The sequence below is a fragment of the Ostrea edulis genome, chromosome 8, assembly GCF_947568905.1.
Source record: "Ostrea edulis chromosome 8, xbOstEdul1.1, whole genome shotgun sequence".
NCBI lineage: Eukaryota > Metazoa > Mollusca > Bivalvia > Ostreida > Ostreidae > Ostrea > Ostrea edulis.
In genome coordinates, this window is record NC_079171.1 from 35,485,531 (window position 1) to 35,510,262 (window position 24,732).

The 24,732-nt window shown below is 36.6% G+C and overlaps 1 long non-coding RNA gene across 1 annotated transcript in view; it reads right to left on the reverse strand.

The window, feature by feature from the left end:
• Positions 1-598: 598 nt before the first annotated feature.
• LOC125662793 (uncharacterized) overlaps positions 599-24,732 on the reverse strand; it is a 33,629-nt gene continuing 9,495 nt past the window's right edge. Inside the window, exon 5 of the long non-coding RNA XR_007365525.2 lies at positions 599-23,540. This is a non-coding gene — a long non-coding RNA (uncharacterized LOC125662793). The remainder of the gene's footprint in view (positions 23,541-24,732) is intronic.

The following is a 24,732-nucleotide window of genomic DNA, read 5'->3' on the forward strand; positions in this document are numbered from 1 at the left end:
AATCGAGACAGGCTACTGAGAAACAAGTTGATGTTGCAAGGGTTTCATCAGTCTCGTTGAAAGTCATCATTTCTCAAATGATATGACCTTTCATATGGTCTTTATAATGATGTAGTTTGTCAATACAACCTATCATTGGGTCAAATACTGTCTGCCCCGTTTCATAACGATTGTTGAATCATTCTCGACACACTGATTTGACTACGGATTACTTCGTTTACCTGATCAAGACATAAGGCTCACGGTGGGTGTGACCGGTCGACAGGAGATGGTTACTTCTCCTAGAGACCTGACCCCTACTCTAGTATGTCTAGGGGTCAGTGTTTGCCCAACTGTTTATTTTGTATTCCTTACAGGGGTTATGAGATTGATTATTGTTCGTTATTTTCACCTTTCACATTCTTCAGAGAAGACGTGTATCTGCCCCTTTAATTCATGACTTGCAATTTGAGACAAATCCCTACGTCGATTTTCAACAAAACTGTCATAGCGCATCGTTTGTGGTAGGGGAACGAAGAAAACATTTCTCTGCAAGTCCCCGGGTTTGTCATGAAACCTTTGAAATAGTACCTTGAAATAAAGAGAGTTGCAACACCAGTTATAGTAATGATATCTTTAATTGTGGTCATGGAAACAATTGCAATGACAATGTTACAGTAATGAAATTGCCCTACAGTACATAATACACACACAAGTGCCTTATAGCACAAAATACACAAATTCAGAACATACAGCACATGTATATGTACAGCTGCACCCAATGTATGAACATTAGTATCCCTATATTACCTAGGAAAAAAACCAACAATGCATCATGCTCCGTGTAAATTTCAAGTGTTGCTTGGAAGTTGCTTTTAATGTACATGTATATTAAGAATACAGCCAATTACATGTACGCCAAAAATTACATTTTTCATTTACCTCATCCCTGAATTTTAGGTAATTAAACACTAAACCTATGAACAATGACCGTACTGACTGACAACTAAACTATATGCTAGGTATTCAAAATGTACATAACTATTAATAGTTTTATCACTTTTATTTACTCCTTTATCCAGTGGATATCGCCTATTACTTAAATTTCAATTACTACACAATGTAGTCCTACGCCGTTTGTGGCGTCACAAATAAACGTGAATTTTACGTTGCGTGTTTACAAAATGTCAGGAAGCAAAATTCCCTACATAATAACCCGGGGTTAACATGTGATAAAAAGAATCTTCCATGATTTGTGGTTTGATATGATTTATATCCAACTCGTTGTGTTTCCTACACCCCCCCCCCCCCCTCGCCAAAGCTTGGGGATAGAAAACACATATACCCGTTTTGAATATAAATCATATAAAACCCTAAACAATGGGAGATCCTATATAACTCATACAATGCATGTTTATTACTTTGCAGTTCAATTTAGTGAAACATATTACACAGACTCCTATATATATGTACTAATATGTGCATTGTTTTTAACAGTGACAATCATGAGGGAATGATCATCATTACAATTTGTAAAGATATCAATAGGCAAAAACATTGGAAATGAACATATCTAAGTATGTACTGTAACATCTAATGATGTTTACAAATAATCATGTATTAGTTACATTTAAAATAAAAAATGCATTTCCTGGGCAACATTGAGATATATTTGTCTCTCAAACATGCAAATATAAGATTGATACCAGAATCAGGAAAACTAAAGAATCATTTCTAACTATAAGAACATCCATTTCCGAACTTGCACTATCAACACATGACACACCAGAATCTAACATGCTGTACATTGTGCGATACTCAGGTTAATAATAAGGCTCATGGGTCTTCTGTTGTAATTCAGACTTAGTTTCCGATATCAAGACTTATATTTCTGCAAATATACTACTCAGCAATTGAGTGAAACATGACCTCACTTGACTGGATTACTAGTGTGTAATCCAACAGACACTGGTGGATCATTAAGCATCCATGACGAGTGAAGAGACCAGCAGGACTACATTGCTGGATTACCCACGTGGTAATTTTACCGCCAGCGAGTCTCCAAACTGTTTAATGTCGTAAACATGGGAATGCGTGTGTTTTATTTTGTATGCACAAAGTAACACATTAAATGGGCATGAACACAATTTGAGCTGAAAAATTTCAAAGCTACTTTTTCCATTTTTAATGTTTAGAATGCTTAACTAAGATTTTTTAATGGTCAGCAAAAATATGAATGTCAGTTGTTGAGGTACATGGGAGATACAGAGCTCACAATTCCTTGCTATGTAAACAAGGTTCGTGACATATTTTTGTTTACATAGGTTAAAAATACAAGCAATACTTCATTCAATTTACAAGTTAATTCTTAACACAAGCAAATAGTTTCTAGTGTTTAGCACAAATTATTTTGTTTTATACATGCTATTTTCTATTAAGCAATCTATATGTAAACAAATACATGACACGAGCCTTAATTGTTTATATAACTAAAAACTTGCTGTATCTCACTTGTAACTCAAAAACCATATTCAAATTTTGGTTCACCATTAGAAATACGTTAGTTAGGCATTAATTGTCAACATTAAAAATGGAAAAATAAAATTTTCAGCTCATCCATGTCCATGCCCCTTTAATGTGCATTTTTTTTGGGGTGTTTTAACTAAGTTGTACACGAACGGGGCACAATGATAATTTTGTTGACTATATACACGTATAGATATGTTTCTATTGCGTGATTACATCAACAATTTGTTTCTGATCAGTTCTGAAAAATTAATTTTAATTTTTCTTTCAAAGTGTAATTGTCAGAGTTTTAATAACGTTAAGATGTCTTTATGGGGTATTGAAAAAAAAAAAAAGAATTCTGATTAAAATTTCAGAATATATTTCATAAACAGTAATTTCTGCACAATAAAAATCATATATATAACACTTGCATAACAAATTGTTTTAGATCAACCATTTTGTTGATCAAGGTATCAAAAAACAATCCCGAGCGGGACAAAAATTGAAGTTTATAGTTGAAGTTGGTGTATGAACAGTTCAACCTAATTCATCTTTTGTTCGATTGTTAAGAGTTAACAGTATTGATAGAAATTGTGTCCCAATGTTGGCTTTTAAGCTACATGCATTTGGTAACCACTGTGAATGGGATGAATCGTGCTATCATCGTAAGAGAAACCATACCAGTAAGGGAACATCTCTTCCTCGTGGAAGTTGACTGTTAAAACTGGTTTCTGGATAATAACTCAAGCACTTTGTATTCTATTGAAACCAAATTTGGACATATAGATACATACAAAGAAGGGAAGACATCTTGTCTATTAATTTTGAGGTCAGAGGGTTGAAGGTCACAATGAATGGAAATTAGAAAATGCTGCTGCAGGTAATGTTTTATACATTCTTTTGTAATAAATGCATTAGCATTGTATATATGTATAGATTATGTATATCTTGTATGACCGTTTATCATATGATAAAAATTTGTTAATAAGAGTTGAAGGATATGCATTTAATGACAAATCATAAATTGTTATTGGGTAAGAACACATAATAGGTTAAATATTTGTTCCGATGTACACTACCCAAAACATCTTTTTCATTTAAGTTAAGCAAAAACATCCAAATCTACAGTGGCAATTCCATCTAAAGATAGCTGCAGAACTGTAGCTCTCTGAAAAAATATTTTGACAGAACAGAAAGCTACAGTTCCACCCCATAAATTTAATATAAAAAAATTCTTAACATATTTTCCTACATAGTTGTGGCCAAACATACCTTCAGATATTCATTAAAGCCCCATACGACCCGAAAACTTTAAAGCCCCATACGACCCGAAAACTCCCAGCTTCAAATAATTTCGTTTGTTGACGTAGCCATGTTAAGTAGCGGGGTCAATTTAAATTTATGAGACAGCAACACAAGAATACAACAATATCAGGTTTTTACCGTGCGCAGTAAATCGAAGGTTTTTATTAGGGGTGGAACTGTAGCTCTCTGTTCCGTCAAACTATTTTTACAGCGAGCTACAGTTCTGCAGCTAATCAAAAGATTGATACAGATATTCTTACTAGATTGAGGATTTTGACCACCCAATTATGTTAAATCCTATTTGATTATTGTAGAATGACAATTATCAAAATCATCAATTATGTTTGCTTTTCATAAAATAAAAGATAATCAACATTATTCTTTCTTTAATATTTGTTTTTTTATTTGTGTTTCTTGTAGAAATTGGTGATTTTCAAGAATAAAAAATTAGTTTCAGCAAAGGGGTTAAACCTTGAGTGACTCCAATTATTTAAATTATGCACTAATAGACTCCTCTTTATGTTTGAATTGCTTTTCTGATAAAGATGTATCAGTTTAAAACGGTTATCCAAAACATCCAATACTTTTGAAAGAATTCAAACCAGGAGAGAACATCCTTAAATTGATTTTATCAATTCATTAAAAGTGAAACTTTGACAATTTTTATTCATGAGTCAAAGTTGAGAGTTGGTTCAAAATGAAAATGCTGTGGTTGGGAATGGGGTTGTTGCCGCAATGCTTTCCTTTCGCATGTAGATGCGGGTGGTTAGAATACAATCAATGGTGCAGAAATGAAAACATTGCAAATTGTAAGTATGTGGCTGGCTCGGATCATTTTTTAGAATCGATTTTGTAAGTGAGCACACAAATAGTAAATGGCATAAACATTTTGCCCCAAAGTACAAACCACAAGTGACGCCCTCAGACGTTCAGAATGTGTAGGCATTATTTAACAATCCTAGTTTTTACTTTTAACGTAGTTCCACACTCGTGTGACGTCATAGGATTTTGCAAAGTCAATAATTTAATGATAGGAACATAAATTTTGTTGGAATCTTTTTCAATAGTTATTGTAAAAAATCTCGTTAGCCATAAAATATTTCAAAATTCTTAGTTATATTTGAATAGTCAATGATATGTTTCAAAATATTGAATCCAAGGACAATAACTCTGTTTTCATTCAATTATTTATCAAGTCCATAATGCGATAGATTTCCATTATTTTTGACAAACATTTTACCAAAGTGATAAGGAATCATTATCTGTGTCTTTTCATGAAATTACATACAATTTTAATCCCGAGTGATTTAAATAGCTCAGCTGTATGGTGCCAGACTTCAGTTTTTGATGGGGGTATACATAATCTGGAAGCTATAGATTTGAAATTATTAAGGAAAGGTATGGATTTTCCCCATGAATAACTATAACAGATGTAACTCTACTAATATAAACAGAAAACATGATATGTAAACCATGCTATAAAGAAAATGCGTCCACATTTGTTTGTTTTTTAACATTTTGGGGAATAACGCTAATTCAATAATTTTGCACATATTATTCTAGAACTTGATGAACATATTGAAAATGACATGTGTTTTAGTTATTGACATGTTTCCCGATAAATAAATACAATTCAAAAAATATTTTGTTGTTTTTATATTAAAATAACAACAAATAACTGTTTCCAATGAATTTCATAAAAATCTACATCGGGGTATATGACTTCAGTGGTGTATGTAATGAAAATTAATATGGAAACCCTTAACTGTTTTGCCTTTTTCATTACTCTGAATGTTAATTTATTGATTCCAAACAAAAAAATGCTACCTAAACCCCAAAAATCCAGGACAAAAAACCCACCTTAAGGTAGTACTCTACATCGTCATAATGGCTGACTTCCTTTAAAAACATGGATGACAATATCGATATCAGCAATATTTGACTTTTCCTTTTCCTACCTAGCCGAGTAGCTCAGTAGGTTAGAATACCGACTGCTGAACTGTAGGTTGCAGGTTCGAGTCCACCAGGGGTTTTAATTTTTTTCCAGATTACCTTCTACTAAAACTGTATTTTTTGACAAAATAAAGTAAATTTTCAAATTTTCAAATTCAAAATATTTTTGTACATATCCTACACTTTTCATCTACATCAAATTTCTTAATAGGATAAGACTGATGATGAAGAACTAGATGAATCAGAAAAAGAGGATTCTGAAGAAGCTGACAATGATTGATTGATTGTATCTTGCTTAACGTCTCACTCGAGAATGTTTCACTCATATGGAGACGTTAGCTGACAATGAAATGAACGAATAGTAGACGTTGAATTTTAGAGAGGTTGAACACTTGATAAAAATGTTTAAACTTGAAATTTCCAATCACGTCGAATCATTCTTACACAAAATTTGAGCTAATAAAATTTTGTTTGGGCTACTAAATTTCGTACTCTCACTTGCCTTGTGGGCTTGTAGTAAAAAAAAAAAAAAAAAGACAAGTTTAAAAACTGCCTCAAAATGGAAAAAATGCCCATAACTTCCTTGAATATTAAAAACTCTCCATCAAAATAGCAGGTGCGCAACTACATTATTCATATCAGATATACAACAAAGTTTTAATTAAATCTGTCATTTGTTTTTGAAAGGTATACTCTGGAAAACCATGTCTATGGATGGACAGAGTCAGATGGAAACTGTGATTCTGATACACAAGAAATCCTTATTCTCTACACGGAATTCATGAAATTATGTTGAGCGGTTTCAGAGTAGTTGCTCTGAAAAGAACAGGACAGACTGACTGACTGGTCATAAACATACCCTCCATAACTTCTTGCATGGGATGTAAAACACATCAATGCTATATGGCGATTAACACCAACAAACTGTCTGTGGACAAGAACAGCCACCAGACTCTTCCAAAGTATATCACCATGGAGACCACAGTGTGTGTACTACTCCCCTCTACTGGAGATCTGATGGTCGGGATGTTTAACACAGGTACAGGAAAGATAATCGGATACATTAGTTGTGGACAGAACGTCCTGACCATTCAACATAACAACAACCGTCACACACTGTATATTGATCCTAAATACATCACTGAGAACAGGAATGGTTATGATATTGTATCTGACTGGAGTCATAGTGCAGTGGCAACAGACAATGGGGATATTCAACAAATACTTTAAGAGAAAGGCCATACTTTTGTTCGTGTTCTATCGAATTGCATCTGACAACAGTTTTCCAGATCTCGGTCATCAATAGGTTTTTAAAACCTGGTATGTTTTTCAGACAAATCAGCTATAAATATGTCCGATATCAGTGTGATTTCTTCAATATCAGTGTCCACCGTCAACGCTAAGTCAGTGAATCCGATATCAAAAATTAAAATTAGCAAAATAGGAAATCATTTGATTGAAAGTCGTCCTCTAGTCTCTGGCTGAAGATTCCCCTCTATATTACACAACTCCAGAGTGTCCACAATATTCTGAATAACTGCGCAAGGATTGGGCAGGTACGCCACACGATAATTAATAGTTCAATTCACCCCCTTGAAAATGGTAGCGAATGAAGTGAAAATAAAATGGGGGCAAAAATACCCGGTAACCCTGTATACAGTAATGCAGACTTCACCTTTCTATTGTTTCAGATGGTTGAACTCATCCCTGCAACAAGAGTTTACTTGTACCAGTATGATTTGGATCTTGTCTTAAAGGTGAAAAACCCTCACATGAGGTACACCAGCACCCATGGAAAGAGGATTGCAAAACTTTTGATGAATGTGTTTTCTCCAAAAAAGATTTCCCAAATACCACCCTTTCCCCTCTTGCCAAAGGCAAGAGACTCCTTGATGAAATTATTACAGAGGCTATCATCAGTAAGTTTTCTTTACTGAATATTAAAAAACAGAGGATTAGGTTATAATATCCTTTTTAGGCCATTTCATAACGGGTGACATTGTTAATGGTCTTTCTATGTCATTGTTATGATCTTCATATAAAGCTTAACTTAGTCACTGCATGAGCTTACAACCAAGATAAAACTACTAGTAGTTTCATATAATATATATTGATATTATATTTTTCAGATTTTTCAGCACTGAGGTCCTCTGCAACGAAAGGCGCAATACGCCATGCAATGGCATCTAAACTCACATCCGCAAGAGCTAAGACGAGGACACCAACTCAAACATCATAAGTGATATAGCTAGGACTTGTAATTTTCTGGTGACAAAATCATAATCATTATTGTTTCTTTTAGTGAGTAGTGTTGTTTTTTTTAATTAGAAATTGGTGATTTTATTTTTCATTAAGAAAGGTAAACAAGGTTTATTGTCCCCCACCGCAACGCGGAAAATCAGTAGGCCTAAAGTCAAGGAGAGAGTGGAGACCATGGGCATGAAGGCTGGTAAATCGGTGGTAAATTGTTGAAATAGGACGCATAAGGAATATGGAGTACGATATACATGTTCAAGAATTTATTGCACTAATTTTTTGCTTGAGGACAGCTAATTGACCTTAATTTTGAACAGAATTGAATAGAGCCTAGTTGAATACATTCATACTATAGATATAAATAGTTATTTTTATTACATGTATTATTATTTTTAGTATATTTAGATCTACATCTTTAATCATGTTTCTATCTGAACCATGGTCTTTGTCTTCATTTATGAATGTATGTTTAATGAGTTTAATCCTGAATATATATGCATTAATTGATATAGAACATTTGTTGTTTTACATTTTGAAATATCCCGCAAATTAATTAAGGCACTATATAGAACACATTTGTACTTTAAAGCAGCGCAGTTTGCAGTCTAACTGCAGTCCTAATTTAAATATTTGAAACGGGCTGCAAACCACTGTCCATATTTGGTATGGCGTACTGCTTTGCAATACAAATGCAGTCCTAATTAACATATTTGAAACATGCTGCAAACCACGTGTCCATATTTGGTATGATGTACTGCATAGCAGTACTAAAGTAGTACTGCAGGCCAGCATGTACTGCAGAGCAGTACATATGGCATATGTACTGCAAATCAGCACATGCGCTGCAAGGCAGCATATACTGCACAGCAGTCTTTTTTTTTTTGCAGTACAAATGCAGTCCTAATTTACATATTTGAAACACGCTGCAATTGCGCTGCTTCCATGTATTCTTCCATTTAAAAGTTATGGAGCACACTTGCAGTAATGCTGGAGTTGTACTGATAGTGTGCTGGGATTTTGTATTGCTTCTGTGCTGCATGTGTACTTCAAATATGCTGCAATTCCGTAAGGGTGTGTACTACTTTCCCTCTACTGGAGATCTGATGGTCGGGATGTTTAACACAGGTACAGGAAAGATAATCGGATACATTAGTTGTGGACAGAACGTCCTGACCATTCAACACAACAACAAGAGTCACACACTGTATATCTATCCTAAATATATCACTGAGATCAGGAATGGTTATGATATTGTATCTGACTGGAGTCATGGTGCAGTGGCAACAGACAATGGGGATATTCAACAAATACTTTGAGAGAAAGGCCATACTTTTTGTTCGTGTTCTATCGAATTGCATCTGACAACAGTTTTCCAGATCTCGGTCATCAATAGGTTTTTAAATCCTGGTATGTTTTTCAGACAAATCAGCTATAAATATGTCCGATATCAGTGATTTCTTCAATATCAGTTTCCACCGTCAACGCTAAGTCAGTGAATCCGATATCAAAAATTAAAATTAGCAAAATAGGAAATCATTTGATTGAAAGTCGTCCTCTAGTCTCTGGCTGAAGATTCCCCTCTATATTACACAACTCCAGAGTGTCCACAATATTTTGAATAACTGCGCAAGGATTGGGCAGGTACGTTACGCGATAATTAATAGTGCATTTCTGAAATGGGAGTTGGAAGAGAGTTGCATTCCCATTTCCTGTTCGGCGGCGATGTTTGTCCTGGTCCAAGATTGGATGCCACATATTGCCAATAAAGTTTGATAATTTCTTTGCTCATAGAATGATTTACACAGTATGTCCTTATTAATTACAAAGTTTCATGAAAATTTGTTGAGCGGTTTCACAGCGGTTACACTGACAGGAAGAGGACTGATTAACTGATGGGTCATAAAAAATACCCTTTGTTGCAATGAGGAGAAGAGCTGACTGACTGACGGGTCATGAGGAATTGTTACATAGGGTATAAAAATACATCAATGCTACAAGGCGATTAACACCAACAAACTGTCTATGGACAATCAGACAGTCACCAGACTGTGGGAGTGTTTATCGTCATGGTTACCATGCTGTGTGTACTATTCCTCTCTATTGAGATCTGCTCGTCGTCAGCAAGTCCTTAATAACTATTAAGTTTAAATGAAATTCTGTTACGCAGTTTCACAGAAGTTGCTGACAAGAATAGGACTGATAGGTCAAAAATATTACACCTTCCCCAACTTGTTACATGCGGTATAAAAATACAGATATGTATGCTAATGGCGATTTACATCAACAAACTGTCTGTGGACAAAAACAGTCAACAGACTGTTAAGATCATCACCATGGGGACCAGACTGTGTATACCGTTCCCATCTATTGGAGATCTGATGGTCGGGATGTTGAACAGAGGTACAGCTATAATAATCTGGTGCATTGGTTGTGGACAACACGTCCTGACCATACAACAGAACAACACCGGTCACATGTTGTATAGGCATCCTTTATAGAACACAGAGAATAAGAGTGGAGATGATATTGCGTATGACTGGGGTAGTGGTGCAGTGACGAATATTTTGAGAATCAGGCCGTTCTTTTGATCGTGTGGGATGGCATTGCCTCTGTTAATAGTTTTTGGGTTTTTTTTTACAATATTAAATAAACCTCTTCTAATCTGTCTGTTTTCTGGCTAAGTTGAAGACATTCATCTACAGTACTTAAAAAATTACAAAAGTCCTGAGCGTCTGAGATTTTCTGAATGACTGCGTAAGGACTGGGCAGGCAAGACAATTCATGATAGTGTATTTTCTGAAATGGGAGTCAACATTGAGTCATGTTCCAGTTTCCTACTGGATGGCGATACTTGTCCCGAATGAATAGATGAGACATTTCGGCAATAAAGTTTAACAATTTTTTTCTTTGCCCATTTATTAATTTACACAGTATGTCCTTATTAGCAATAGTTTTATGAAATTCTTTTGGGCGGTTTCCTTGTACTTCCGCCGAAAAGAAAAAGACTGACTGATAGGTCAAAATCATTATACCCTTCCCAACATGTTGTATGGGGTATAAAAATACATCAATACTACATGGTGATTAACACCAACAAACTGTCTATGGACAATCAGACAGTCACCTAACTGTGAGAGAGTTTACCATCACTGGTTACCACGCTGTGTGTACCACTCACCTCTACTGGAGATCTGATGGTCGGGATGTTCAACAGTGGTACAAACAAAGTAATGTGGTGCATTACACCACTCACCTCTACTGGAGATCTGATGGTGGGGATGTTAAACAGTGGTACAAGCAAAGTAATGTGGTGCATTACACCATCCACCTCTACTGGAGATCTGATGGTCGGGATGTTCAACAGTGGTACAAACAAAGTAATGTGGTGCATTACACCACTCACCTCTACTGGAGATCTGATGGTGGGGATGTTAAACAGTGGTACAAGCAAAGTAATGTGGTGCATTACACCATCCACCTCTACTGGAGATCTGATGGTCGGGATGTTCAACAGTGGTACAAGGAAAGTAACGCGGTGCATTAGTTGTGGACAATATGTCCTGACCATTCAACAGAACATGTCACATGTGATGTTGTCATCATCACTACATCACAGAGAACAAGAAAGGAGATGATGTTGCGTCTGACTGGGATCGTGGTGCAGCGTCCACAAACCGTGAGGACATTCTACACAGACTTTGAGAATCATGTCTTACTTTTGTTCGTTTTTCATGGAATTGCCTTCGATAACAATTCTTGAAGATCTCAGTCATCAACAGGTTTTCCAAATATTGTACGTTTTTCAGACAAATCAGCTACGTCCATGTCTCAACTTCTATCTTAATGATTTCCTCAACATCATTGTCTACAGACATACTTAAGTGGTTGAAGTCGAGGTTTAAATTAAAACTGACAACATAAGTAATCATTGTGATCTGTTTTAACATAATCCTCTTCTAATTTGTCTTCTTAATAGTTAAGCTGAAAATTCTCTACATTATAGACCTTTGCAGGATCTGCGATTTTCTGATTGACAATGCAAAGAGTGGGTGGGCATGTCAAATAATACTCAACAGTGCACTAGACAGTAAGACAGTCATCAAACTGTTAAAGAGTTTATCACCATGGTTACGAAGCTGTGTGTATTACTCCTCTCTAGTGACTGAAACCAAGATTAAAAGGAAAATCAGCAAAAAGGAAATCATCATGCTTTCTTTAATTAGCATAATCATCTTCTAATTTGTCTGCTCTCTGGCTATGATGATGATTTCTCCTAAATTCCTCAAGATTAAACAACTCCAGCGTGTCCGCAATTTTCTGATTAACCGTGCAAGGCTGCTTGGATACTTCACAGGAAAATTAATAGAATATTATCTGAAATGGGGAAGCAGAGAGTTGCATTAACTTATCCTGCTAGGCGCCGATGTTTGTTTCGGTCCAAGAGTGGATGCGACACACTGACAATAAAATTTATTAATTTTTTTTCTAATCGTATACTTGCTGTTAGAGTAGTTGCTCTGACACGAACAGGACAGACTGACTGACGGGTCATAAACATACCCTCCATAACTTCTTGCATGGGATGTAAAATATATCAATGCTATATGGCGATTAACACTAACAAACTGTCTGTGGACAAGAACAGCCACCATACTCTTCCAAAGTATATCACCATGGAGACCACAGTGTGTGTACTACTCCCCTCTACTGGAGATCTGATGGTCGGGATGTTTAACACAGGTACAGGAAAGATAATCGGATACATTAGTTGTTGATAGCACGTCCTGACCATTCAACAGAACAAGTCATATGTTGTATAAATACTTCACTGAGAACAAGAATGGATATATTGTATCTGACTGGAGACGTGGTGCAGTAGTAACAGACAACAGGGGTATTCAACAAATACTTTGAGAGACAGGCGTACTTTTGTTCGTGTTTGATGGAATTGCGTCTGATAACAATTCTTCCAGATGTTGGTCATTTAAAGGTTTTCTAAATCTGGTATGTTTTTAAGACATATCAGTTGTCTGAGGATATCGGTGCAATTTCCACAACATCAGTGTCCACAGACATAACCAAGTGATAGATACCCAAGATAAAAAAAAAAAAAAAAATCGGCAAATTAAGAAAATCACCATAATTTGTTTAATTTTATCCTTTCTAATTTATCTCCTCTCAGGTTAAGCTACATTACACAACTCCAGAGAGTCTGTGACTTTCTGAATGGCTGTACGTAGAGAGGGCGGGTACGTCACATAATAATTAATAGTGCATTTTTGAAAATGGGAGATAGAAGCAAGATAAGTTCCTGTTTCCTATTAGGTGGCAATACTTGTTCCGGTCCAAGATTGGATGCATCATATTGGCAGTAAAGATTAACTTCTTATATATACAGATTTACACAGTATGTCCTTATCAACCATAAAGATTCATGAATTTTTATTCTATGTTTTCAGAGGAGTTGCTCTAACAAGAACAGGACAGACTGACAGGTCATAAGAAATGCCTTTCACAACTTATTGCATGGGGTGTAAAATATATCAATGCTACAGTGATTAACACCAACAAACTGTCTATGAACAATCAGACAGTCATCAGACTGTTACAGAGTTTATCACCATGGTTACCACGCTGTGTGTACCACTCACCTCTACTGGAGATCTGATGGTCGGGATGTTCAACAGTGGTACAAACAAAGTAATGTGGTGCATTACACCATCCACCTCTACTGGAGATCTGATGGTGGGGATGTTAAACAGTGGTACAAGCAAAGTAATGTGGTGCATTAGTTGTGGACAATATGTCCTGACCATTCAACAGAACAACACATGTCACACGTGGGGATATCATCCTCGCTACATCACAGAGAACAAGAAAGGAGATGATGTTGCGTCTGACTGGGGTCGTGGTGCAGCGTCCACAAACCGCTAGGACATTCTACACAGACTTTGAGAATCATGTCTTCCTTTTGTTCGTTTTTCATGGAATTGCCTTTGATAACAATTCTTGAAGATCTCAGTCATCAACAGGTTTTCCAAATATTGAATGTTTTTCAGACAAATCAGCTACGTCGATGTCTCAACTTCAACCTTAATGATTTCCTCAACATCATTGTCCACAGACATAGCTTAAGTGATTGAAGTCGAGGTTTAAATTAAAACTGGCAACATAGGAAACCATCGTGATTTATTTAACATAATCCTTTTCTAGTTTGTTTCCTTAATAGTTAAGCTGAAAATTCTCTACATTATAGACCTTTGCAGGATCTGAGATTTTCTGATTGACAATGCAAAGAGTGGGTGGGCATGTCAAATAATACTCAATAGTGCACTAGACAGTAAGGGCTGTTCCATTAAAACATATGAGGTACCCGGGGAAGGCACTTTAAAATTTGGGTAACCACCCATAGAAGCATAAAAATGTAATGAGGGACCACTCACAGAAGCAATTTTAGATAGTGCGGCACCACCCATAGAAGTGAAATAAATGTGAAATACACTTTTTCTTTAAGTTCAATATGTATGAATGACTATTTATAACCCTTGAATAGAGGTCTATTTTCAGATGTTCCCAAGCATGATAGTAAAGAGAAGAGTATCTTGGGTATGACCACCATTCAAATAACTGGCCATCAATGAAGCTTGATCATAGAACCATCAATTTATTTTATCAAGACTGTCTTTCTTAAACATGATGAACTAAATTAATTTTATAAGTCTACCTGTTCATAAAAAGTCCAGTATTGTAAATGTTCAAAAACAACTATTAAAAGTTTTAAAATTGACTAGTATTTTGAGTATTAAAAAACAAGAAAATGTGTCTCTTTACGTAAATAAAATGATATTCTATGTTTCTTAGTCAATATATAAATTTACAACCTGCAACTTAAGATTTGTGAGGCTCTATTCTACCGTTTTCAACAATTTCGATAAATTCCAATTTCTCGATTCATATTTGTGCGCCATGTTTGGTGTACTGAAGTTTCAACTTCCGATTGTCAAGTCATTTGCATATGTCATATAAAGTAGTATTTACATCAATGGACAAGTATGGAGGCGAAAGCTATTTCGTCGGTATTGAAAAGGTTTGAATTTAATATCAAGTTAAAAACCGAACAGCAGAGTGTAAATTCTCAAGTAAACTACATTTTCGCGCCGATTGTCAATGTTTAGCTTTTTCATTAGATCCACCTACGAGATTTCGCGATAACAAGCATGGCGGAGCAGACGAAGAATTTTGCATGCTGTACATTATATTTAATGAAAAACACCTTTATTAGACATGCCCGAGCACAAAGTTGGTACTCCTTTTGGTGTAATTTGTAAACAACATTTGGGACTATATGTCACTAATACACAGTGCAGAGTTTATTATCGGTTATTCATAAAATTATTTTGCACCATTACGGAGATCCTATGGAATTGTAGCCTCATCCCGAAAACGTCAGAATAAAAAAAATTGAACAGGGCTACATTATTGCAGCTAGAAAAAAATCAAAAACCGTTTCAATGGACCACGAGCAAGTTTCGTTTTCCATTTTGGACAAGGGAGATAATCCTAATTTCCGGTCGCTATAATTTTAGAGTCAAACTGGAAAGAATAACCGGATCGCGGAACCTCATCGACCGAGATAAAATGGAGACAGAAAACGGCGTTTGTTTCACATTCTACTTTCAACCCTTCCCTTCTCTTGTTGCATTCCTCTCAGTTTCGGTAAAAAATAAAGATTTTATCAAAACAACCACCCACAGATGCAGTTTTCTGGCAGTAGGTACCCACCATATATGCAATTTTCTACCAATGACAAGCACCCATAGATTTTTTTTTAATTGCCGTCCCCGGGTACCTCATATGTTTTAATGGAACAGCCCTAAGACAGTCATCAGACTGTTAGAGAGTTTATCACCATGGTTACGAAGCTGTGTGTATTACTCCTCTCTAGTGACTGAAACCAAGATTAAAAGGAAAATCAGCAAAAAGGAAATCATCATGCTTTCTTTAATTAGCATAATCATCTTCTAATTTGCCTGCTCTCTGGCTATGATGATGATTTCTCCTAAATTCCTCAAGATTAAACAACTCCAGCGTGTCCGCAATTTTCTGATTAACCCTGCAAGGCTGCGTGGATGCTTCACAGGCTAATTAATAGAATATTATCTGAAATGGGGAAGCAGAGAGTTGCATTAACTTATCCTGCTAGGCGACGATGCTTGTTCCGGTGCAAGAGTGAATGCGACACATTGACAACAAAATTAGTTGTGGACAGCATGTCCTGACCATTCAACACAACAACAAAAGTCACACACTGTATATCGATCCTAAATACATCACTGAGAACAGGAATGGCTATTATGTCCGACTGGAGTCATAGTGCAGTGGCAACAGACAATGGGGATATTCAACAAATACTTTGAGAACCAGGCTGTACTATTGTTCATGTTGGATGCAATTGCGTCTGATAACAATTTTTCCAGATGTTGGTTATTGAAAGGTTTACTAAATCTGGAACCGCGGCAGTGGTCGAGAGGTTAGCACGTTTGCCCCGCATGCGGAAGGTCGGGGTTCGAATCCTGGCCGCGACAGACAGGTAGTGACAGTTCCATCGCCAAATGCTCAGCATTCGGTGTAAATGTCACAGGTCCTCGGAGATGATCTTAAAAGCGGATGGTCTGTGTCACAGTAGGTGTGACACACTAAAGAACCCTCACTGCTCAATGGCCGTAAGTGCCTAAATTTGAAGCCCTTCACCGGTCTTGGTAACGTCTCCATATGAGTGAAAAATTCTTGAGTGAGACATTAAGCAAGATACAATCAATCAATCTAAATCTGGTATGTTTAAGACATATCAGTTGTAGGTCTCTATGAGGATATCGGTGCAATTTCCTCAACATTAGTGTCCACAGACATCACCAAGTGATAGAAACCCAAGATAAATAAAAATCGGCAAATTAAGAAATCGCAAAAATTTGTTTAAATTAATCCTTCCTAATTTATCTGCTCTCTGGCTAAGCTGCATTACACAACTTCGGAGGGTCTGTGACTTTCTGAATGACTGTGCAGAAAGGGCGGGTACGTCACATAATAATAGTGCATTTTGAAAATGGGAGATAGCAGCAAGATACGTTCCCGTTTTCTATTAGGTGGCAATACTTGTTCCGGTCCAACATTGGATGCATCATATTGACAGTAAAGATTAACTTCTTACATATACAGATTTACACAGTATGTCTTTAATCTTTATCAACCATAAAGATTCATGAATTTCTATTCTATGGTTTCAGAGGAGTTGCTCTAACAAGAACAGGACAGACTGACGAGTCATAAGAAATGCCTTCTGCAAGTTATTGCATGGGATGTAAAATATATCAATGCTACACGGTAATTAACATCAACAAACTGTCTATGAACAATCAGACAGTCACCACCCTGTGAGAGAGTTTTCCACCACTTGTTACCACGCTGTGTGTATCACTCACCTCTACTGGAGATCTGATGGTCGGGATACACAACAGTGGTACAAGCGAAGTAATATGGTGCATTACTTGTGGACAAGACGTCCTGACCATTCAACAGAATTTCTATTCTATGGTTTCAGAGGAGTTGCTCTAACAAGAACAGGACAGACTGACAGGTCATAAGAAATGCCTTTCGCAATGTATTTCATGGGATGTAAATTATATCAATGCTACATGATAATCAACACCAACAAACTGTCTATAGACAATCAGACAGTCACCACCCTGTGAGAGAGTTTTCCACCACTGGTTACCACGCTGTGTGTAAAAATCACCTCTACTGGAGATCTGATGGTCGGGATGTTAAACAGTGGTACAAGCAAAGTAATGTGGTGCATTACACCATCCACCTCTACTGGAGATCTGATGGTCGGGATGTTCAACAGTGGTACAAGAAAAGTAATGTGGTGCATTACACCATCCACCTCTACTGGAGATCTGATGGTCGGGATGTTCAACAGTGGTACAAACAAAGTAATGTGGTGCATTACACCATCCACCTCTACTGGAGATCTGATGGTCGGGATGTTCAACAGTGGTACAAACAAAGTAATGTGGTGCATTACACCATCCACCTCTACTGGAGATCTGATGGTCGGGATGTTAAACAGTGGTACAAGCAAAGTAATGTGGTGCATTACACCATCCACGTCTACTGGAGATCTGATGGTCGGGATGTTAAACAGTGGTACAAGAAAAGTAATGTGGTGCATTAGTTGTGGACAATACGCCCTGCCCATTAAACAGAACATTTCACAACACAAGTCACACATAGTGTGGTCATCCTCGTTACATCACAGAGAACAGGAATGGATATGATGTGTCTGACTGCCTGGGGTCGTGGTGCAGTGGCGATAATTGTTCTGGTCCAAAATTGGAAGCTACATATTGGCACCAAAGTTTGACAATATTTTTCTTTGCTTATGTACTAATTTACACAGTGTGTCCATATTCATTATGTGCTATAAAGTTTTTTGAATTCTGTTCAGTGGTTTCAGAGTAATTGTACCAACAAGAAGAGGACTGACAAGACTAATAAAAAATTCCCTCCACAACTTCTTACATGGGGTATACAAATAAATATGTGCTACCTGGTGATTAACACCAACAAACTGTATACAGACAATAAAACAGTCACCACGCTGTTAGAAACCTCATCACCATGGAGACCAGACTGTGGGTACTGCTCCCCTCTACTGGAGAATTGATGGTCGGGATGTCGAACACAGGTACAGCTATGATAATTTCGTACATTATCCATGTCCTGACCATACAATGGAACATCCCATATACATCAGAGAATAAGAAATGAGATGATAGTCTCTGACTGCGTTAGATTATTACAAAGGTGGAAAAGGGAATGATTGCCTTTGATTCCTTTACACTTGAGTCACAGGAGGAGTTGTATATCTAGCAACAGCTGCAAGTTTCCCCAAGAGTTGTTTAATTTATTACGCTTTCATAATCCGGTGACATTACACTTTCACAAAAAGGTAAAGATGGCGTCGACTATTTTCCAATGATGGAGTGAAAAACATGGACTACTTTTATAAGTTTAAGTGAAAAACAGGACTATTTTTATGATTGAAAGATATGGATAAGAGTAATAAGATTACCACATCTTCTAAACCAACTTTTAATGTTAGTTTGAATAAACACGACATTAGATCTAATCATGAAAATGTTTCATTATTATTGAATATGGACTATAAGCCAGTTATTTTCATATCTTCTTGAGTGAAGGGACAGTAAGTCATCAAATGATCAGTAACAAGAGATGTTTGTAAAACACATATGCCCCCCATGGTCCAAAATTGAAAAGGGTTATACACACACACACACATCATTTAATTGAGAGTACTATCATCAATTCAAAATATTGAGCAGACAATATCTTTCTATGTCAAGAGTGGATTGACCATGTGACCTAAAAATCAATAGGGGTCATCAACTCCTGAAGATGTACCAGTGTACCAAGTTTGCTGTCTGTCAAGCAAAGGGTTCTCAAGATATAGAAGGGACAGTATATTCCTATGTCCAGTTTGACCCTTGACCTTTGACCATGTGACCTCAAAATCATTAGGGGTAATCTTTTCCTGAAGATGTACCAGTGTACCAAGTTCGATGTCTGTCAAGCAAAGGGTTCTCAAGATATTGACTGGACAGTATATTCCTATGTCCAATTTGACCCTTGACCTTTGACCATGTGACCTCAAAATCAATAGGTGTCATCTTCTCCTGATGATATACCAATGTACCAAGTCTGATGACTGTCAAGCAAAGGGTTCTCAAGATATTGAGCAGACAGTATATTCCTATGTCTAGAGTAGATTGACCCTTGACCTTTAACCTTTTGACCTGAAAAACAATAGGGATCCTCTTCTTTTTATAACAAACCCACATATGAAATATCATTACAATCAAGTGAATGGTTCTCAAGATATTGAGCAGACAACTCATGGTCTACCACATGGGGTTAAGACCAGCAGTTTGACCTTGACCTTGTGACCTGAAAATCCATAGGGATCATCTACTCTCTAAGGAAAGCCTCTGTATCAATTTTGGCTATTATCAAGCAAAGGGGTCAAAAGATATTGAGCAGACAACACATGGGCTTAAGACCAGAGGTTTGACCTTGACCTTTGACCATGTGACCTGAAGGTCAATAGGGATCATCTACTCTCCAAGGGCAACCCTTGTACCAAGTTTGGTAGTTATCATGCATAGGGGTCAAAAGTTATTGAGTGGACAACACATGGTCTACCACATGGGGTAAATACCAGCAGTTTGACCTTGACCTTTGACCATGTGACCTGAAAATCAATAAGGATCATCTACTCTCCAGGGGCAACCCCTGTACCAAGTTTGGTTGTTATCAAGCAAAGGGGTCGAAAGATATTGAGCGGACAACACATGGCCTACAGACCGACCGACCAACATTTGCAAAACAATATGCTCCCTCTTTTTCAAAGGGGGGCATAAAAATGTACACTGTAAGTTGAGGGTCCAAGTGACCAATTGCTTCTAGCACTGATAAACTGAAATCAAAGGACAGAAGAATTGCATTGGATATAACCCACTTTTCATATCCTTCCAGAAAACTGTCTACGAAATTCAAATATCAAACAAAAGGCACATGGGCCTTATCGTTAACCTGAGTATCACACACAACTAAAACCCAAAATAAGAAGTACAGCTTGCTAATGATGATGTTTTTCCCCATATAACCTATAAAATGGGAGTCATTAAGTTTTCGTGATGCAAAGAAATGATCTTTTAACGTGTCTCATTAACAAAATTATGACCCATCTCAGCTTGTATTTCTGTAAACTACCTTGACCTTGGTTGATTGATTGGTTGTATAGTGTTTAGCGTTCCACTTGAGAATCTTTCACTCATATGGAGACGAAGGGCTGCAAAATTCAGGCCTATGCTCGGCGCTTATGGCCATTGAGCAGGGAGCGATCTTTATCGTGCCACACATGCTGTGACAAGGTACCTCGGTTTTTACAGTCTCATCCAAAGGACCGCCCCATTCATTCACCTCTTACAACAAGCAAGGGGTACAGAGGACCTATTGAACATGGCTTAATGTAAAACATACTTCCTTAGCATAATCAACTTTTGTGCAAAATATGAAGCCATGTCTTTCCATTACGTTAAGTAAATTTCATGCCACTGAGAAATATTTTTAACAATTTTGCTGATGATCTTAACCCTGTGAAAATGACCTTCCTCCATCTTAAGGAACCTTTATTTCAGATATGAAATTTCTTTGTTGCTTTAGTACAAAGCCATGGTCAAAGTATCCCTTGCTTGTTGAAAGAGGCGACTGAATGGGCAGTCCTTCGGATCAGACTGCAAAGACCGATGTCCTGTGTCACAGCAGTGGCATGTAAAAATCCCTCTCTGCTCAAAGACCGTAAGCGCCGAACATATGCCTAAATTTTGCAGCCCTTCACCAGCAATGGTGACGTCTCCATATGAGAGAAAAATTCTCGAGTGGAACATTAAACAATAAGCAATCAATCAAACATCTGTCAAGAGAAATTACTTTTACCAAACTTTTTCATCAGTGGTTTGACCTTGGCCAAATTATGTTAGTTCACAATAATAACAATGACATAATGTGTTAGTCTATCAGTTCCAATGTTGCTTCATTATATACAGTATAAAAATACCACGATATATATATACAATATCAAGTGAGCACAATTTGGCAATGTGTAAAAGCACCAAAATTTCTAAGAAATATTACACTAGTTCAGCGAAACTGCACTGAAGAAAGTGTTAAGCAGGCCTGGGGTAATGGTAATGTGTAATGACAACCAATTTCAGTGTGATGGGGTGTAAGGCCAAATAAAAAAAATATGTGTGTTTCCGGTTACTCGACCGTCCCTAATTTTACCCCCGACCTTAAACTAAAATCCATACCTACCCTATTTTTCAAGAGAGTGTAACCGGAACCACACATATTACTTTATTTGGCCTAATGGACCATTTTTGCATAATGTAATGCATTACTTGTAGAAAATATACTATATTGCACATTTCATTCCATTACATTTACATTACTTCAAATAAATGATGATATTTTGGACATGTTGGAGGTTTAGATTAATTCATTATATACACGTTTAAAACATTGATGAAAATCAAATACAATGAATAACTTAGATGTGTTTCCTAACATTGATGAATATTTTGTTTGCTGCATAAGTTACTGTATAATTAAAATTCAAGAATCATTATAGAGAAATAATTTTTCTACCATTTCTTCAAAATCAGAATGTTATGTAACATGTAATGTAATGCACTCCCCAGTAATGTGTAATGTAATGCACTCCCCAGTAATGTGTAATGTAATGCACTCCCCAGTAATGTGTAATGTAATGCACTCCCCAGTAATGTGTAATGTAATGCATTACATAGCTATGTAACTGACCCCAGGCCTGCTGATGAGATCTTAAACTAGTTCTAAAATCAGCTTAATAAGCTTGAGGCCAAAATCATTGTTATTTCTAAACATTTTCCCTAACAACATTGGCCTAAGAAACTTGGTTGACGTTTGTAATCGTAATGTAAAGCATTACATAGCAGCATTTTTTTCCTACACACTGGTACCAGTACCCATTCAAATTGGGAAAAATAGCGTCAAAATCGAACAAATTGGGAATTTTCTACCAATGTATCAGTAATTGATTTCAACTAAAAATAAAGAACAAAACAATTTTTTAAGGTGATATTTGCTGTTGCGAGACATTAGGAATTGTCGTAGGCTCGTTCTAAAATTGTCATAGTTCTACAACACACGCACTGCCATGATCTGTACTTTCGATTTAATAACAGAAGTGAACATTTTAGTTAACTTGTACAACATTTCAGACAAAGTAAATTACGATGTCAGTGGTCTATTTTTCTGCAGGTGAATTGGAAATTTTTAGTCTCAAAATTGGGAAAAATCAATATTTTTTGGCATTGGGAATAGTACCGTTTATCCGTACCAGTTATATAAGGGGGAAAAAATGCTGCATAACTAAGTAATTGACCCCAGGTCTGGTGTTAAAATCTTAAACTAATTCTAAAATCAGCTTAATAAACCAGAGGCCAAAATTATTGTTATTCATTATTTCTAAACATTTTCTCTAAGAACATTGACCTTGGCCAAATAAACTTGGTTGACGTTCATACCACACTACATGGCATAAACAACCCTGGTTATAAAGCCGACCCTCTGATCTCGCTCTCAAGTTAAGATCCAGTATCTACATACATGTACATGTTGCAGTGTTGCTTTAGTTGAACTGCACTCCTCTAAATTCTTACACTGTGAATTGTGATTTCCTGGTGTCCATTGAGGCCAATTCTATTGCTCCAGCTCCTTCACCATTCATGCAGTTTGTAAATCATATTGTACGAGAGTTTTATTCATCTTCTTTTTTTCTAACGCCTTCATCCATTTTTAGTCTTCGGATTTCCCCATTTTCTGTGATTTTATCTACATGGCTTGTTTCCAGTTTCCTGAAGAAGAAAAAACCATCTGTAAGGATAAATCAAAAAGTATTTTAAACTTTTAAACAATACAAATACATCCAGTGAATTTTTGTTCCTCACTTGAAAGAGCTAAGGCCAAAAATAACTATATAAATGTGTGAACAGTCACTCACCTCACCCTATATCCCCCCCCCCCCCCCCCCCCACTCAACTCTTCAATTTTTTATCAGAGACTTTATGCTTTTCTAGAATTTCTGTCTCCTTTCGGAACCGACCTTAACACTACTCCACTTCTAAAAATAATGGTGAATTCCGCCAGTGGGGGTTCAGTGAAAATGGCGACTATTTTAACTGCGACCTTCAAAGAATGTGAAAGAGTTGATAAGTCGTATTGCACCATTCTGAATTTCCACACCATTTCTAGATATTTTCAACCATTATCATGACTTCAATCTAAAGAACATGTGGGGATCAGAGTTAGAATAGGTCCTCAGTACTAGGGGTGGGGCGATACCTTTTCTAGCCGATCCTATATGTATCACGATACTTGGCCAGTGATTCATTTTGAAAATGGTTATCATGAGTCCAGTGGACTCCCCTTGATTACAATAATGAGTCCCATGCTAAAATCAATGAGTCCAAATTTCATTCCTTCAAACAAACAGCCTGACAATCACAGGTATAAACAAACCCAGTTAAGGAAGAAGCTTACTGTTGTCACCTCCTTCTAGGGAATTTATATTTTGCTTTTTATTACAAGCCATCAGATAATTCATTTGCAGAAAATTCTTATTCGTAGTTCATATTGCAAAATGATTTTCAGATGAAGAAAATTCTCAAGACCAAGTTCATGCAACAGATCAATCAATGATTTGAATTTTAAGAGTGGTGCAATGTAAATTTTCTGATACTAACCAATCCACACACACAAATAAGTTTATGATCCGCCAAGTTCACGCGTCTGCTTAAAGTTGAATGATGGAAGTTTTTATTCCTAGCTACTTTGTTCATGCCCATTTAATTTTTCTGTGTTGTGTGCAAATGCGGGAATATAAATTTTTCTCCATTTTCTTCATTTTTCTCAAATCTTAGCGAAGAATAAAGTGTAAACCATATTTGGTGACATTTCTTTTTCACCTTTCGAATTTTCTCAACCTCTACTTCTTTTTCAGGACCGACGTTTCATTTAGGGGACTCCCGTGTTTGTTTTGTTTTTTTA